Genomic DNA, 20276 nt, shown 5'->3' on the forward strand with positions numbered 1-20276 from the left:
ATTCTTTTTTTAAAATTTTTCAGAACTAGTCTTTGAAAAGATGACTTCTGAAAATTCCCGGGGCAGCTACGTGGCTCAATGGATAGAGCACATGCCCTGAAGTTAGGAGTACCTGAGTTCAAATCCAACCTCAGACCAAAACTTGACACTTACTAGCTGTGTGACCCTGGGAAAGTCACTTAACCCCAATTGCCTAAAAAAAATATGTGGCATTGAATATGGAACTTTATGGGTAACAATATACTTAAAAGAAAGGAAGAATAAAAGCAGTGAGAGAATGCTAAATGTAGCTATACTATTGATCTACAGGGCTACAGATACAGAGGGAAGGTACAATTACTGAATTGTTTGCCTCTAAAAATGTTAAGTAGAAATGAAATCCCATTTTTTAAATATGAATTCTGAGTATTAATTCAGTTACTAGCAATTTCTGTGTACTGGGGAAATGGGATTGGAGTAAATTCACCTGACATGCAGCTTTGAGGAGAAATAAGTGTGCTCTTGAACACCATGAGTTTTCTAAACTCTTCAAGGAGGAATGAGTATGCCCTGAGAGGAGGCTGAGAGGGAAAGGACAGGCAGGAGAGAAAACTTATCTTGTAACAGCCCTGTTGACATCCTTTAAACTTCCTGCCCTGGAGAAAAGCTTCAGTAATTGTGCCTCACATATCACTACTGTGAAAAACCCAGAAGAAGGCAGCATGACTTTTTCAGTGTTGTTATTAGAAATGTCTACATGATGAGAACTGATTGGAATGAGAGTTCGGTTGGATTTGGGATAAGTCACTGTTTATTTCAAATAATTTGTCCTTGTGTTCCCAGTCCGTAATTAGCAAAAAGTTAAGGAATTAATTGTGCATGAACTGTTATCCCCTGATCAGAAAAGATCAAAAAAGTTTGGAGAGAACATATCATTACTTATGTTCTTCTGAAGGTACTTGAAGAACATCTATAGCAAAACAAAACGTAACCATCTACTGCCACCCCATACACACACAACATATATGGATTGAGAATTACCTCTATTCATTATTTAGGTCTGGATAAATCTAACTGGAATTGGGTTTGTATATGCTGAGGTCTGCTATATTTGTTTAAAAATGTGAGAAGCAGGACCCAGCCCTCAATGTAGATGGATAAGAGGTGCCACTTCCAGGAACCAAGATGGTGGAATAAGAATTAAATTGCTCTCACCCACCTTTATTGACCTCTGAAAGACCAGGAAATATTGCTCCAGGAAAAACCCTGGAACACCTGAACTAGCAGAAAGATGGGTGCTGGTAGTCCTGTAGCCCAGGAAGCTTGGGGATTAATGGGAAAGGCCCCTCTTGCCCTGAGGGAGGGAGAGCAATATAGAACAGGAGATATCGCAGAGTAGAAAGCCCCACAACAACATAACAGGGAAAGGTCCTGAATCCTAAGTGATGGAGCAGGAAAGCACCAACATCAGGACCCTCAAGGGTATCATTAGGGGCAGGGGAACTAGTGGAAATTGGCTCAGAAAATCACCACAGGCCATGGTGTTCTCTGGCAGCCAAGTCTCCTGGTGCCTCTGGGAAGCACAACTCCAAGAGGGAAAGCACCAGGCAGTGTAACACCCTGCAGCAGTGAACCAGCCATCTTCAAGAAACCAAAGAAAGTTAAAGGTCCAGATGAACAGGTAACCTCCAGGGGTCAGATTACCCACCCCTACACCTAGAGCTCCAGTTCTGCTGATGGCAGCCCAACATCAGGTAACCTGTGGGAACCCTATAGCCTCCAACTACCAGCATCTGAGGCCCCAGCACACAATGCCAGTGACTAGGACCCAGGCTCTCAGCACAAGAAGCTTGGGTCAGTGGCCCCTACTCCCCAGTAGGACAGTACAATTTTTTTTAAAGGCCAGGAAATAAGCGAACAACATGAACAAAAAGAATCATACCATAGATTCTTATTATGGGGACAGTGAAGATAAGGCAGAAATTCTGAAGAGGACAGCACTGTCAACAAACCAACATCTGAAACCTCAAAAGGGAATATGAACTAGTCTGAAGCCCAAAAAAACCTTCTTGCAAGGGCTCAAGAAGGATTTTAAAAGTGAAATGAGAGAGGTAAAAGAAAAATTGGGAAGAGAAATAAGAAGTATGCAAGAGAGATCCAATGGCTTGGAAAAGGAAGGACAAAAATTAACTGTAGAAAACCAACTCTTAAAAAAATACAATTAGCCAAATGTAAAGAAAAGTACAATGAAGACAACAAGCCCTTAAAAAATACAATTGGCCAACTGGGAAAAAAAAAAGGACAATGAAGAAAAAACTCCTTAAAAAGCAAAACTGGTCAAATGGAAAAGTAGACACAAAAACTCACTGAGGAAAAGAACTCTTTAAAAAAGAAAATGGGCCAAATGGAAAAGGAAGTACAAAATCTTATAAAAGAAAATAATTTGTTAAAAATTAGAATTGGGAGAGTAAAAGCAGTGACCTGCTTGAGCTCTCCTCCAAACCCCTCCAAATACTCATAAAAATGTCTCTAAACAAATTCTGAAGCAGCAGAACCCACAAAAAGACAGAGTGAAACACATTTCCAGCCCAAGACAACCTGGAAGATTGATTAGAAAGGTGCATCGCACCTGCCTGGGAACACGGTGCAGCGCTGCGTGGGCACACAGGCCACAGCAAACCTGGAGCAGGCCTCAGAGGACTGAATCACGGGCAGCTGTGGCGGTTTCCAGACTCCTCAATCCACGAATGCCAAAGACAACCTAGAAGAAAGGAAGAAAGCCATTTCTTTTGGCTGCTGAAAACGGACATGTTGAAATGATAGAAAAACTCATCATGCTCAACCTGCTCACTTTAGAAAAAGACAAGGAGGGAAATACAGCTTTGCATCTAATGGCAAAGCATGGTCATACCAGTGTTGTAGAAATGCTGATACCCCAGCGGCAAGAAATAAATGCGCCCAATGAGGATGGAGAAACACCACTCTTTCTGGCTATTGCAGAAGGTCACAAAGAATGCAGCAAATTGTTACTGGATGCAGGGAGTGATGTCAACGTTCCAAATAGCAACAACATTACTGCTTTGTAAATAGCAACCCAGAATGGGCACATAGCCCTTGTCACTTTTCTTCTCAGTGAAGACATTGTTCTGGACCAGAAAGCTGAGCAGGATTCCCCTCTTCACTTAGCCATTGCCAACAACCATATCTCTGTAGCGAATGGCTTATTGGAAACTAACCACAACGTCGATGCCTTAAATCAGAAGCAGCAAACCCCTTTGCACCTAGCAGCTGATCTTGGAAATGTGGAACTGGTGGACACCCTGCTGAAGGCAGTCTGTGATCTGAAGGTTGTTGACAAGCAAGGCAAGACTGCATTAGCTGTAGCATCCAGGAGCAACCATTCTCTCTAATTGTTGACATGATCATCAAAGCAGAGCGATATTATGCCTGGGGACAGGAACATCAAGGAAGCAGCGATGACTCACCAACAGGCCCTGCTCTGACATTTAAACAAGATCACAGTTTGGAGATGAAGCAGATCTACTCTTGCCTCTGGAAATTGGCTTACTGTCAACTTACAGCCCAGGAGTGGCGGAGGCTGGCTCGCTCTTGGGAATTTTCAGATGCACAGATCAAAGCTATTGAAGAACAGTGGTCGGGAAGTGAAAGCTCTTGTGAGCATGGCCATAGCATGCTGCTCATCTGGTTACATGGAATACTGATGAGACATGAGAACCCCGTGAAACACTTATATGAAGATCTGGTAAATGCAGAGCTCCCAGAGCTAGCAGAGAAGATCCGATGATTACAAAGCAGTACAGATGCAAGCTCTAAGAAATGTGCAGTTTCATAGACTCTTGAAAAAAAATATGTGCATACCTTTTGACTCAGCAATAAAATTTCTAGGCCTATAGGACGAGATAAAAGAAAGAAGAAAAAGACCGAGATATACAAAAGTATTTATAGCAGATCTTTTTGTAGTGGGAAAGAACTAGAAACTAAGGGGGTGGGGAGTACCCAACAATTGGGAAATGGCTGAACAAATTATGCTGTATGAATGTAGGGGAATATTACAGTGATGTAAGAAATGATGAAAGAGACAGTTTTAGACAAACCTGAGATGACTTTTATGAACTGACATGGAGTAAAAAGAGCAGGACAACAAGAACAATCGCTAGAGCAACACTACAATGAAAAACAACTTTGAAAGACTCTGATCAATGCGATGGCCAATCATGATTTCAAAGAAAATGATGAAGTTTGCTATCTACCTCCTGATACAGAGATGATGAACTCAAGGTATAGAATTACATACATTTTCAGACATAGCTAATGAAGCAATTTGTTTTGCTCAACTATGCATATTTTATCTTTCTTCATTTCAATTTGGGGAGGAAGATGGGAAATATGTAGAAATGATCATCTTAATTTGGTGTTAAATTCAGAATAGAAAAAATAGTGCTCCCATATTGTTATGGCAACTACAATAGCTTAAAACTGCCCTTGCACTTTTGGAACACCCTATGTAATTTTTTTTTAAAAGAAAAATTAAGTAAGAATGACTTCCCACCTAGAATAGCGCTGTAAAAGTTTGCAGGAAACAGTACCTATTTTCTCTTCACCTCTGATGACAAAGAGGCCAAGACCTTTTAACAGAGTGAGAAAAGGAACAATATTACTTCAGTTCATCCCTCTCAACATTTGTTTTTATTTTAAAAGAACATTCAGAGAGAATTGCTGAAACTAAAATAATTCAACTTCTCAAGCTAAATTGCATAAACTGCTCAGTTTCTCTTGGTAGAAACTAATCTGGGTAAAAATGTTAAAAACAAGACTAAAGGCATGTAAAAACCAATAAAAACAACAACAAAAAATATAAAAAATAAAAAAATAAAAATTAGAATTGGGCAAGTGGAAGTTAATGACTCTATGAGAGTGATGATCAGTCAAAAAGAAATAAAAGAATGAAAATAAAATAGATGCAAATGTAATATACCTCATTGGTAAAACATCTGACCTGGAAAATAGATCCAAGAGAGACAATGTAAAAATTATTGGTCTGCCTGAAAATCATGATGAAAAAAAAAACAGCATCTTTCAGGAAATTATCAAGGAAAACTAGTCTGAGTTCCTAGAACTAGAAGGTAAAATAGCCATATAAAGAATCCACAAATCACCTCCTGAAAGAGATCTCAAATTGAAAATACCAAGGAGTATAGTAGCCAAATTCCAAAATTAACAGATCGAAGAGAAAACACTACCAGCAGCGAGAAAAAAAAAATGTAAATATTATGGAACCACAGTCAGGACCTTGCAGCTTCTACATGAAAAGTTAGTAGGGCATGGGATATGATATTCCCTAAGGCAGATGAGCTTGGATTGCAACCAAGGATCAACTACCCAGGAAAACTGAACATAAGCTTTCAGGTGAGGAGATGGACATTCAACAAAATAGGGGACTTCCAAACCTTCCTGATGAAAAGAACAGAGCTCAACAGAAAATTTGATTTTCAAATACAGAGACTCAAGAGAGTCATAAAAATGATAAACAGGACAGAAAAGAACAGCAACATGTTATTCATAAGTGCAAACTCTTTACATTCCTACAAGGGAAGATGACACTTGTAACTCTTGAAAATTTCATTGTTATTATGACATTTCAAAGGGGTATACATAGAAGGGGTGTATATAAATTGACTTTGCTGTAATAAGAAAAAAAATAATTAAGTGGGTTAAATGGATATAACTAAGGAATTACACTGAGAGAAAAGGAAAGGAGGAGACAGACAAGGGTAAATTACATTACAGGAAAAGGCACAAAAATCCATTTCAGTACAGGGAAAGAAGGGAGGGAGATGAGCATTGTTTGAACCTTACTCTCATCAGATTTGGCTCAAGGAAGGAATAACATAATCAGTTAGATACAGACATCTAACTTTCCTTATAGGCAGGAGTAGGGAAAAGGGCAAAGAAAAGGGACGGGGCATATAAGTCACTGAAGAAGTAGTAAGGGTAAAGTGGAAGAAAAGGGAGGTGGCTAATAGAAGGGAGGTGGGAATGAAGGAGGGTCTGGTCAAAAGCAAAATTCTAGTTAGGAGAAAAAGGGAGAAAGGAGAGAGAAAAGCATAAGCAAGGGGGAAATAGGATGGAGGGAAAGACACAGAGATCATAACTGTGAATGTAAGTGGGATGAACTCTCCCATAAAATGGAATAGATGGCAGAATAGATTAAAAACTATAATCCTGTAATATGTTGTTTACAGGATACACATTTGAAAGAGAGGAACACAAAGAGGGTAAAGGTAAAAGGCTGGAGCAGAATATATTATGCTTCAGATGAAGTAAAAAAAAAATAGGGGTAGCAATCCTGAGCTCAGATAAAGTAAAAGTAAAATGAGATCGTATCAAAGGAGATAAGGAAGGAAACTATATCCTGCTAAAAGACACCATAGACAATGAAGTAATGTCATTACTAAACATATATACACCAAATGGTATAGAATCCAAATTCTCAGAGAAGTTCGGAAGATACCGGAAGAAATAGAGAGCAAAACTATACTAGTGGGGGACCTAAACTTTTCCCCCTCTAAACTAGATGAATCTAAGCACAAAAGAAACAAGAAGGAAGTTAAGGAGGTGAATAGAATATTAGAAAAGTTAGGTATGATAGAACTCTGGAGAAAATTGAATGAGGATAAAAAGGAATATACTTTTTTCTCTGTGGTACATGGCACATAGAAAAAAATTGACCATTCACTAGGGCATAAAAACCTCACAATCCAATGCAGAAAGGCAAAAATATTAAATGAATCATTTTTAGATCATGATGCAATAAAAATATATATATATCTAATAAAGGGCTATGGAAAGATAGACTAAAAAAATTGGAAACTAAATAATCTAATCCTAAAAAGTGATTGGGTCAAACAACAAATCATAGAAACAACTAATAACTTCATTCAAGAGAATGACAACAATGAGACAACATACCAAAACTTATGGGATGCAGTGAAAGCAGTTCCTGAGGGAAGTTTTATATCTCTAAATACTTACATGAATAAAATAAAAAAAGAGGAGATCAATGAATTGGGTATACAACTAAAAAAAAACTAGAAACAAATTAAAAATCCTCAATAAAACACCAAATTAGAAATATTGAAAACTAAAGGAGAAATTAAGAAAATTTAAAGTAAGAAAATTATTGAACTAATAAATAAAACTAAGAGTTGGTTTTATGAAAAAAAATAAAATAGATAAACCTTTGGTTAATTTAATTTAAAAAAAAAGTAGAAATCCAAATTACCAGTATCAAAAATGAAAAACATGAATTCACCACCAAGGAAGAGGAAATTAAAACAATAATTAGGAACTATTTTACCCAATTTTATGTCAACATATTTGACAGTTTTAGTGAAATGGATATGTACAGTAATATAAATTGATCAGATTGACAGAAGAGGAAGTAAAATACTTAAGTAACCCCATCTCAGAAAAATAAAAAGAAATTGAACAAGCCATTGATGAACACCCTAGGAAAACATCTCCAGGGCCAGATGGATTTACAAGTGAATTCTATCAACATTTAAAGAACAATTAATTCTAAAACTATATATGCTATTTGGGAAAATAGGTGAAGAAGTAGTCTTACCAAATTCTTTTTATGATACAAATATGGTGCTGATACCCAAACCAAGAAGAGTCAAAACAGAGAAAGAAAATTATAAACCAATTTCTCTAATGAATAGAGATGAAAAAAAATTTTGCATAAAGTATTAGCAAACAGATGACAGCAACTTATCACAAGAATAATACACTATGACCAGGTAGGATTTATACCAGGAATGCAGGGCTGGTTAAATATTAGGAAAACTATCAGCATAACTGATTATATCAACACCAAAACTAACAGAAACCACATGATCATCTCAATAGATGCAGAAAAAGCTTTTGACAAAATACAACACCCATTCCTATTAAAAAACACTAGAGAACATAGTAATAAATAGAGTCTTCCTTAAAATAATAAATGGCATCTACCTAAAACCTTCAGCAAGCATCATATGTAATGGGAACAAGCTAGAAGCATTTCCAATACAAAAAGAGGTGAAACCAGGATGTCCATTATCACCACTGTTGTTCAATATAGTACTGGAAACATTGGCTTTAGCAGTAAGAAAAGAAAAAGAAATTAAAAATATTAGAACAGGCAGAGAAGAAACAAAGCTATCACTCTTTGCAGATGATATGATGCTATACTTAGAGAGTCCTAGAGAATCAAGTAAAAAATCTACTTGAAATAATAAACAACTTTAGCAAAGTTGCAGACAATAAAATAAACCCACATAGGTCATTGGCATTTTTATATATTACCTACAAAGCCCAACAGCAAGAAATAGAGAGAGAAATTCAATTTAAAGTTACTGTAGACATTATAAAGTATTTAGGAGTCTATCTACCAAAACACACCCAGTAACTATGTGAACACAATTATAAACCACTTTTCACACAAATAAAGTCAAATATAAATGACTGAGAAAACATCAATTGCTCATGGGTAGGCTGAGCTAATGTAATAAAAATGACAATTCTACCTAAGCTAACTTACTTATTCAATGCCATACCAATAAAACTACCAAAAAGTATTTTATAGAGTTAGAAAAAAATAATAACAATTCATTAGGAAGAACAACGTTCCAAATATTAAATGAACTAAAGAAAAGAACACAGAGGAAGCTGGTCTAGCCATTCCAGATTTAAATTTTATTATAAAGCAACAATCATGAAAACTACTTGGTACTGGCTATGAAATAGAGTGGTGGTTCAGTGGAATAGGTTAAGTATGCAAGACACAGTACTCAATGACTATAGTAATCTATTATTTTATAAAACCAAAGACTCCAGCTTCTGGGATAAGAACTCACTCTTTGACAAAAACTGCTGGGAAAACTGGAAAAGAGTATGTCAGAAACTAGACATAAATCAAATCTCACATAATATACCAAAATAAAGTCAAATGGGTTCATGATTTAGATATAAAGGCTGATACTGTAAGCAAATTTGAAGAGCAAGAAATAGTTTACCTATCAGATTTATGGAGAGCAGAATTCATGACCAAACAGGAGATAGAGAACATTACGAAATGCAAAATGGATTACTTTGATTACACTAAATTGAAAAGTTTTTTTTGTGCAAGCAAAACCAATGCAACCAAGAATAGGACAGTAGAAAATTGGGAAAGAATTTTACAATTAGTGTCTCTGATAAAGGTCTCGTTTCTATAGTATATAGAGAATTAAGTCAAATTTATAAGAATACAAGTCATTCCCTAATTGATAAATGGTCAAAGGATGTGAGCAGACCCTTCTTAGATGAAGAAATTAAAGCTATCTATAGTCATATGATAAAATATTCTAAGTCACTGTTGTTAGAGAAATGAAAATCAAAACAACTCTGAGGTACCACATCACACCTATCAGATTGGTCAACATGACAAAACAGGAAAATGATGAAGGTTGTAGAAGATTTGGGAAAATTGAAACACTAATGAATTGTTGGTGGAGTTGTGAAATGATCCAACCATTTTGGAAGCAATTTGGAACTACTCAAAAGGCTATAAAAATGTGCTTACCCTTTGATCCAGCAATAGGGCTGTATCCAAACAGACCATACGTATGGGAAAAGGACCCACATGTACAAAAATATTTATAGCAGCTTTTTTTGTGGTGGCAAAGATTTGGAAATTGAGAGTTTGCCCATCAGTTGGGGAATGGCTGAACAACTTGTGGCATATGAATGTAGCAGAATACTATTGTGATATAAGGAATGATGAGCAGGCAGACTTCAGAAAAATGTGGAAAGACTTGTATGTTCTAATGCTGAATGAAGTGAGCAGAACTAGTAGAAACATTGTACACAGTAACATCCATATTTTGTGATGACTAATATTGATAAACTTAACCCCTCTCAGCAATACAAGAATTTAAAACATCTCCAAAGGCTTCATGATGAAAACTGCTATCCACAACCAAAGAAAGAATTATTGAGTTTGAATGCAGATTGAAGCATACTATTTGCTATTTTTTTGTTTTGTTTTGTTTTGTCTTGTTTTGTTTTGTCTCCTAGTAGTTCTAATTCTTCCTTACAAAATGACTGATATGAAAATATGTTTAATAGGAATGTATATGTATAACCTATATCAGATTGCATACCATCTTGGGGAGGGAGGTGGGGAAAGAGGTGGAAAAAAACATAAAATTCAAAAGCTTATGGAAGTGATTGTTGATAATTCAAAATAAGTTCATTTTTTAAAAAAAAGGAAATAAAAAAGAAAAAGAAAAAGGAAGGGCTTTAGTTGAGACTTGAAGTAAGCAAAGAAGTCCAGGAAGCAAAGATGGAGAAGGAAACCATTCAATGGAAGAAAGAGAGCCAATTAAAATACCTAGAGTCAAGAAATGGAGTGTGTTCAAGTATAATCTATATCAGATTGCTTGTGGTCTTCAGGTCAGGGGAGTGGAGGGAGACAAGGAAAAGAATTTGGAATTCAAAATCTTATTAAAAATAAATATTGAAAATTGTCTTTACATGTAATTGGAAAAAAAACACATTATTTTAAGAAAAATAAAACCAAAACAAAATTAACCGAAACAAAACAAAACAAAAAAAGAAAAAGATTGTGTTGTATGAAGATCATCAACAAAGCCTATGTTACTGAACTGGTTCAAAGATTTCATTGGGTTTATAAGATGGGGAAAATGTAAGGTATAAGTATGCAAAGATAGCAACTGGCTAGGTAATATGGGGCTTTAAAAGCCAAACAGAAACTACAATGAAGTAAATAAAATATTGACATCTCTGAACACAAAGTGTAGTATTTATTATGTAGGCTTCCTTGAAATGGAAAGTTATTGCTTTACATTTTGACTTCTCTCTTATGTTCTGCTGTGAACATGGCAATTCTTTTCTTTGCATATTTTGTATTTAAGTTTTAGTATCTAAGTTTATTTATTTTTTCTTGTTTTATATTTAAGTTTAAAATAAAAAAACAATTCAACCAACCAAACAAAAAAAAAGCAAAGAGAATGTTTCATGCTTTATCATGGAGTAGATAAAGAACTAAGGGAGCTGATTGAATGATTGAATGATGGGAGAGGTATGACATGTTCAGACTTGTGCTTTATGACTATAAACTTGAAAACTAAGTCAAGGATGAATTGGAATGGAGTGAGACTTGAGGCAGACACATGAACCAGCAGGCTATTTCCATAGTCCATGTTATGAATACCTGTGCCATGGTGATTGCAGTGTCAGAGCAGAAAATGTCATAAATATTATGACTTACCTAGGGTAATAGAGCTATTAATGACTAAGGCCAGATTTGAACTCTCTAAAATGAGTCTTCCTGACTCTGGACAAGGCACTCTATCTATGTGACACGTTGCTGCATCTAGGAAAAATGTTACAAAGGTAGAAATTACAAAATTTAGAAACTGCTCTGATATAAGGAGTAAGAGATTGTAAAGATGACATGTGGGTTGCATGCCCTGGGTGACTAGGAGGACGATGGTACCTTTGACAGTAATAGTAAATTCAGGAAAAGGGGAAAATTTGGGGAAAATAAGATAATGGATTCAGTTTTAAACATGCCTAGTTTAAGATGTTTACATGACATTTGATTTTAGATGTCCAAATAAGCAGTTGAAGATATGAACTTGCAGGTCTAGTATGTAGATAGAGCTGTGCATATATCTGAGAATCGTCCACAAAGAAATGATAGTTGGATTCATCAGAAACAAGGAGATTACCAAGTAAAATAATACAGAGAGAAGAAGAGAAGTAAGCCCAAGATAGAGCCTTGGTGGACAAACATGCTTAACAGATGTGACCTGGATGAAGCTCCATCATAGGAGACTGAGAAGTAGTCAGAGAGGGAGGGGAAGAATTAGTAGAGAACAGTGTCAGGAAAACCTAGAGCCTTCTTTAGCAAAAGTCCAGAACTAAACCAAAGACTTGACCTCCAATACCAAGACATGAGAGAAGCATAATCAGGTAAAAATAGAAAAGAAAACATAAAGAATTAAATAGAGCTAAATTGTTTACATCTCTGTATAGGAAGACAATACTTGTAACTCTTAAAAACTATCACTTAAAGTAGAGATAATAGGAATATACATAGACAGAGGACACAGGTAGAAGGTGAATTTGAGGGAATGACATAAATTAAGAGAAGAGAAAGAGAAGTGCAAAGGATGCAGAAGGAAGGGAGAGGTAGAATTGGGTAGATTCACATGAAGAGGTAAAACAAAAACCATTACAATGGAGGGGAAGATGGGATGGTAGGTGATGGCCATTTTTTGAACCTTACTCTCATCAGTATTTTCTCAAAGATGGAATGATAAATATAATCAGTTTAATGTAGAAAGCTATCTTGCCTGAAAGGGAAATAGGAGGGGAGAAGATCAAGCAAAGGAGAGGGGAGGGTGTATGGCTGACATAAGGGAGTGCAGATCAGGGAAGATGGTAGATGGAAGCAAAACACTGGTGAGGTGGGAAAAGGTGGGAGGAGAGAAAAGACAAACAGGAGGAAGAATAGGATGGAAGGAAATACCCTGGTGGTAATTACAACTGTGAATGGGAATGGAATGCTCCTATAAAATGGAAGCAGATAAAGAGTAGATCAAAAAAATAAAATCCTTTGATATATTGCTTACAGGAAACACACTTGAGGCAGAAAGACACACCCAGAGTAAAGGTAATGGGCTGAAGCAGAACTGATTATAGTTCAGATGAAGTAAAAATGAATAAATAAATAAACAAACAAACAAATAAATAAATGAATAACAGGGATCGTAATCCTGACCTTAGACAAAGTAAAAGTAAAAATAGACCTAATTAAAAGGGATAAGGAAGGAAACTACATCTTGCTAAAAGTCCTATAGACAATGAAGCAAACACATTAGAAGAGCAATGAATAGTCAACCTGTCAGATCTATGAGGAGTGGAATAATTTATTACCTAACACAAGATGGAAAACATTGTGAAATATAGAATAAATAATTTTGATTTTATCAAATTGAAAAGAAACCAATGCAACCAAGATTAGAAAGAAGAAAAGCAGAAAGCTGGAAAAAAATCTTTACAGCAAGTGTCTCTGATAAAGGCCACTTTTCTAAAATATATAGAGAACTGAATCAAATCCATAAGAATACAAATCATTCCCTAATTGATAAATGGCCAAAGGATATGAACAGACAGTTTTCAGATGAAGAAATTAAGATATCTATAGACATATGAGAAAGTGATCTAAATCTCTTTTGACTGGAAAAATGCAGATCAAAGCGACTCTGAGGTACCACCTCAGACCTATCAGATTGGCTAATATGACCAAAAAAAAAAAAGAAAAAATAATGATGACTAGTGGAGAGGACATGGAAAAATTGGTACACTAATGCACTGTTGTTGGAGTTGAGAAATGATCCAACCACTCTAGAGAGCAATTTAGAACTATGCCCGAAGGGCAACCAAACTGTGCATACTCTTTGATCCAGCAATACCATTAGTAGGTCTATATCCCAAGAAAGCACAGAAAAGGGAAAAGGACCTAAGCTGTAAAAACATTAATAACAACCAAAATATTGGAAACTGAGGGGATGCCCATCAATGGAGAATGGTTGAACAAGCTGTGGTATATGAATGCAATGGAATATGATTGTACAATAAGAAATGATGAACAGACAGATTTCAGAAAGAGCTGGAAAGACTGATACAAAGTGAAATGAGCAGACCCAGGAAAACATTGTAGATATTATCAGCAACATTATGTGACGAACAACTACGAATGACTCAGCTCTTCTTAGCAACACAATGATCCAAGTCAAGCACAAAGGACTAAGGAAGGAAAATGTTCTCTATAATCTGAAAAAGAAGTGATGGATTCAGAACACAGATGAAAGCATATTTTTCCCACTTACTTCTTTCTTATGTTTTATTTGCTTTTGATCCATTTCTTCCACAACTGTAACAAATATTGAAATATGTTTTGCATGATAGCACAGATATAAATTATATCAAACTGCCTACCATTTTCAGAAGAGGGTAGGGGAGCAAGGGAGGGAGAATAATTTGGAACATAAAATCTTATAAAAATGGATGCTAAGGGGCAGCTAAGTGGTGCAGTGGATAGCACACTAGCCCTGGAATCAAGAGGACCTGAGTTCAAATCTGGCCTTAGACACAGAACACTTACTAGTTGTGTGACTCTGGGTAAGTCACTTAACCCCAAATACCTTGCTAAAAAAAGAAAAAAAATTAATGGTATATTTTTCTTGATATGTAATTGGGGAAAAGTAAAATACTATTTAAATATTTTTTAAAATGAAGTTTAGCCACAAAAAGGAAAGAGGCATATGAGATAACAACTAGCAGGAATGAATATATAACATGAGGGTCTTTTTGAAAATGGAAGAGACATTAACTTATTTGTAGAGATTAGGGAAGCAGCCACTAGACAGAGATTGAAGATTAATGAGAGGGTAAGAATGACAGAAGGGACAATCTGCTGCAGAAGACTTAATAGAATAGGCTCACTTGTCATTTAGCCATTAAATGAACATTTATTAAATATCCACTATTGACTAAGGATTGTGCTAAACAATAGGGATGCAAACAAGAGGCAAACTACAGTCCCTGTCCTCAAGGAGCTCATGGGGATAGGCAAACAAGGAAATAAATATGTACAAGCAAGTTATGTACAAGATAATTAGGAAATAACCAAAATAGTGAAGACATCAGAATCAATAGAATTGTGAATGACTTCCTGCAGAAGATGAGATTTCAGTTGAGTCTTAAAGGAAGTCGAGGAAGTCAATGTTTGTGCATGTGAAGGGATTTTCCATGGGAAGGAGAAGAAATAATTCCACTTGTGAGATAGCAGTGAAGGAGAATAAAGTGGCTGAAGGCACTTGAGCAAAAAGCAGATGAAAAGAGTGACTTCTCAGAGAATGAGATTTCTTTTTGCAGTGAAATGTAATGTCAACTTTTGAGAAAGGCAAAGTTCAATTGTTTAGCCTTCTCTAGAACCTTTCCTCACATTGCTTCCCACAGTGAGCTAAGGGGACTCATGGAATAAAATATAGTGCCCAAATCCTAATCAACTTTCAATATGAAGGAACGGCAATGTAAATTGTTGTGGGGTGAGGGGACAAACCCTTATCTCTCTATGCCACTGCTTTTCTACTCACAGTTCTGTTTCAGACAATTTCTCCTCTCTTTACCACTCTGTCGGTTGTTTATGATGTTGCTTGCTATTCTTGTCTTATTAATCACTAGTAAAATGCTGTAGTATAGACAATGGCAAGGCATGACCAATGTAAGGCAAGGCACAACCCATGTAAACTTAGAACAAATACCTTTCTTTTTTAACAGTCCTCTAAAATTAGGTTTTATAGGCAGAGCTAATCTTAGATATAGAAACAGAGGTAGTCACATTGACTTAAGAAATTTAACCCATACGTGAAAACCTCTTAAGAACTCTAAAGTAATTGTGGGGCACTTGGGATATTGAGAATAATTGACTTAATCTTTCTTAATTTTTTTCTGTTCGCTCTTAAGAGGTCCATTCTTTGTATATCTTGGCCCCATGTGCTTGCAGTTGAGAAGGCACCAACAGGTCCGTGGAGTAATATAGATGTCAGGGTGGAAATCTGAGTGGGGAGCAGCAAAAAGAGTATGACACCAAGCAAAACTAGCAGCATGTGTAGACATACATGTGTCCTAGAATGTGTATGAGTCTAGTCTTTGACAAAATAATTACATACCATTTGGAAAATTGTAGCATATTGGTCTTCACAATTATCATATTTAAAAAAATTAAGAGACATAGCAGAAATAGAAAGAAAATGAAGAAGAAAAAGGAATATAAGGAGAAAAGGGAGGAAGAAAATGTGGATGAGAAAGATCAAAAATAATAACAAAGAAAAGAATGAAATATGGCTCACTTGTTAAAAAGTAATAGAAGTGCTATTTCATCTAAATACATCATTAAGGGAAAAAATATTGTTTCAAAGTATCCCAAAAAGTTCCTGGAAGCCAAAGAGTGAAATTGAGCTAAGGTAAATTTGTCAAGTAAAATATTCTAACAATGAGATTTATTAGACCGTAGAGTAACCTCCTTAGGGAAATAGCAGGAATCATATTACTTTGAGTAATTTGAAACTGTAGTAGACAAAGCAGAGGAAAATAGACTATAGGGAATGGTTCTGTAGTGAAAGAATTGACTAGATAACCTAATAGACCTTTAAAAAAATCTCTCTAATTTTGATGATTTTTCTTCCTATCAATTATAATATGCTATGTTGCAGTGTGTGCCATTATAATTCTGATATTAAAACAGAATACTTGGATCAAGGAACCTGCTGATGAACATTGCTAAGATGGGATGCTTTTGATTTAATGAGGATTCCTGGTAATTCTATAAATTGCGACAGCATTTAAAAATATATATCTTATATAACTTTCTTTCTAAACCAGATCATAGGTGAGTTATTCTCTAACAATATCCTCATTTTTATCATTTTTCTGATAAAAATGAATCTATTTACTCATAGTTACTTTAAATTCTCATATTCTTTTTTTCCCAGACAAAATCAATAAATTCAATAAATACTGTGATGGTGGACACTCTTTTACAAATTAAAGAGTGATCAGCAAGGTCATTTATTGACGTAAAAGTTATCTTGCATGAGTCATGAGGGTCATTTGTCTGGAACAACTTTTAATGTTATTCTATTAAGTGACTTAAACTCTATTTTTTTTTATCTCTTTTAAATGTTTAATAACATGACCACACAAAACCATGTCCGTACATCATTTCCCACCTGACCACTCTTTTGGACTTCATCATTGTCTCTAGAAACTCATCTTCCTACAAGACCACATCAACTCTGAAACTTGCACCTCCTCAGTAACCCTTAACCCTAAGGGCTCTCCCTTCTTCTGATTGGAGGAGGTAGAGAGTGGACATTGGGAGCTTTTTCAAATCTTTTACTTAGTAGAGTGGGCCTAGGGATGCCATCTCATCATTTCCCACCCAGCTGCAGGACCTCATCATACCCTTGAACAGGTATCCCCTTCCTCACCCCCTCGTTTTTCAGATTCTTGTTATGTATTGTCTTCCACTATTAAATTGCGAGTTTCTTGAGATAAGGGCTCTTTTTTGTCTTTGTATTTCCAAGTACTTCAGTCTGGAACCTTGTAGGTACTTAATAAATATTATTGACTGACTGAAAATAATAAAACACAACTATTAGTGACATTTTTACTTTCTTAAATTGTATTGATAATTGCAATGCTTTTTCTTTTAATTTTAATTTTGTTTTGAAATCTGAAGATGGGCTCCTGGAGTGAATGTTCCTGTCCCTGACATATATTGGCAAATCAGGACTTAAAATCTATGAAAGTTGCCTAGGGAAGTGAAGAGTTGAGGCACTTAATCTGGGTAATATGTGTCTGAGGCAAGATCCATGTGTTCCTAACTGCAAGGCTACTTTTCTACCTACTACACTGTGCTGCCTCTGTCATACTAGAATGATTCAACCTCGTATGCAGAATACTTTGTGGGTGGAATATATGTTTTAACATTATCCATCTTTACCTGGGAACGTTTAACCTAGAGAAGATGCAATAGTATAAAGAGCATGATAATTGCTTTCAAGTAATTGAAATGGCTGTCATGTGGAATTAGGCTTGTTCTATTTGTCCTCAGAAGACAGAAGAAGAAGAAATGGGAAGAAATTGTAGAGACAAATTAAGACTTGACACCCAGGAATCATTCCTAATCATTTTAGATATTGCAAAGCGGATTAGGCTACTACAGGAGGTGGTAGACTATCTGATTAGATCCTCATAAAAATGCTTTGGAGATAGGTGATATTATTATTCCCATCTTACAGTTGAGGAAATTGAGATAAACAAGTTAGATGACATCTCCAGGGACATGCAGCTACTAAATGTCAAGGCTGAATTTGAACTCAAGTCTCCCTCACTCCAGATCTGGTGCTATATTTGTTATCTACCTAGTTATTTCTTCTTAAAATGGGGATAATAAAAGCACCTATTTGCTAGGGCTGTTAGGATAAAATTAGATAATGTTTTTGAAATACTTTGCAATCCTTAAAGCATTACATAAATCCTAGCTTCTGTTGTTGTTGTTCATAGGACTGGAAGGACATTAGAGATCATCCAGTAATAAATTTCTGATTCTAAATTCACTAATTTGACTTCCATACAATACTGCCTCTGAAGCCACATATATGTTCAAGCATAGTTTTCAGTGCTTTTTAATTCAAAAATTATGTGACTCTGAGATCCTTTTTCAGACATATTTGTATGTGAAGAACCTTTTAAGATAATTTGGGAAAGTAACATATTTGTATCTGAGAAGAAAGGAAGGAAGGAAGGAGGGAGAGAGAGAGGGAGGAAGAAGTGAAGGAGGAGGAGGAGGAGAGCAGTGAGGGAGGCAGGAGGGAGAAGGGAGGAAAAGAAAGGGAAGGGAAGGGGAGGGGAGGGGAGCGAAGGGAAGGGGAAGGAAGGAAGAACAATTAATTAAGCATTTATTAAATGCTTGTTTTTTGCCAAATGTTGTGCTAAGCACTTCACTAATATAATTTCATTTGACCTTAATAATGACCCTGGGAAGTAAATATAAAGAAGGTAGCTAAGAAAGAGGAGAAAGAAGAAGAAGAAAAAGATTGAATATTCCAAGGAAGCCATCTACAACACAATACGTGCAGTTTCAAAGATAGGTACTCAGTTAGCCCATTTGGATTTACCTACCAGTGAGGATATCTACCCTTCACTGGATGAATGGGCACTGCTTTAAATTAAGGTTTGCCACAACTTTATTACCACTCCACACCAGAAAAAAATTTCTTGAAAAACATCCACAGAAAGAATGAATTGTTGCTTTTCAGATAGGTGTTCTTAAAAGGAAATTCTTACAAACTAAAAGGAGCGATTTCATAAGGAAGAAATCTGTCATTGTTAAGGTAAGATACTACAAAAATTCACAAAGTAATTTCCTCACTCTTATTCCAATAGAATCTGCCTTTTTCTCTTGCTTTCTAATGCTGAGATGCCATCTACATTTTAATAGCTGGTCTGAAACCTAGCTGTGTAGCCAAATGTGCTATAGGAAATTAAAAAAAAATTACATTGCTTGTTACACAGAATGTTGATGAAGAAGATGATGATGATGTGTATGTATGTGAATTCATTCCTGGGTTTCCCTCCATCTTTATTCATAACAAAATAAAGTGAGGAGCAATTCTATTTTCAAACTATAATTAGGGGTGCATTTTCTAGCACGTTTTATGGACTTGGTTAATTATGAGCTCAATGAACAAGTTCTAGCTCAACAGTTAAGATCAGATACCATAAAGATAAGATCATCATTTGGAATGGCTCTAATTGCTCACCAGGACATCACTTTCTCTGAGAAGTTCTTTACTTCAGTCTTATGTAATAATCAGGCTCAAAAATGACAAAATGTTAGCCAAGAGTTATCAATTGCCCAAGAATCTCGCCATGCATCTTTCTGATTTAGTTTAGCTGCTGATTGTTAGCAAATTATACGTATATTTACATATAAATGTGTGTAGATTGACTAAAAAAGTTGCTGACATCCTACTGTACTGTGCGAATATTGGCTTTTAACCCAACTTATGTAGTCTGATTGTTCCCTCTAAAATTTTAGATTTCCCACTATAGATTAGAATTTATTTTGTTTAATAAAAATATTGCCAGATAGCAACTGCCAGTTAGGAAAGTAGATTTAATTTCCCTTTGTGACTAATTAGGTGTTAACATCTCAGCTCTTTTTATGCATATAATTAACTTTTCTAATCAAGTATTTCTTCTATGGAGTTGAAGACGATACTACAAGCTTTGTCATGAAATATTACTCTTCACTCTCATGATAAACCTAGGTGAAAGAAATCATTTGCTTCATTTATCTCATGGGATTTTCATATGCAAATGAAAACAAGGTGTGGGGGAGAGAATCACTAGTTTAAAAAAAACTTTCAAAAGGGAAGGTTTTCCTTTGGAAAGAAATCTCTGTTCTAAATTTCTCTTTCAAATATGTTACTGAAACTACAAAGTTGACTCACAGAGACAAAAACAACAATAATGACAAAAAGATGATAAGAAAAGCTTCAAGTTTCTCAGTACTAGAATAAATAGGGTATCCTCACTCTAAGCATAGTTTACAGAGAAAGACTGGCTGTCAAACCCAAACTTGATGC

The 20276-nt window shown here is 35.7% G+C and overlaps 1 pseudogene; it reads left to right on the forward strand.

Annotated features, from left to right (window-relative positions):
• Nucleotides 1–1715: 1715 nt before the first annotated feature.
• LOC110203082 (uncharacterized) lies at nt 1716–3915 on the forward strand (annotated as a pseudogene).
• The last annotated feature ends 16361 nt before the right edge of the window (nt 3916–20276 follow it).

The sequence above is a fragment of the Phascolarctos cinereus genome, unplaced genomic scaffold, assembly GCF_003287225.1.
Source record: "Phascolarctos cinereus isolate Bilbo 61053 unplaced genomic scaffold, phaCin_HiC Scaffold_4;HRSCAF=312, whole genome shotgun sequence".
In the NCBI taxonomy this organism is placed as follows: Eukaryota; Metazoa; Chordata; class Mammalia; order Diprotodontia; family Phascolarctidae; genus Phascolarctos; species Phascolarctos cinereus.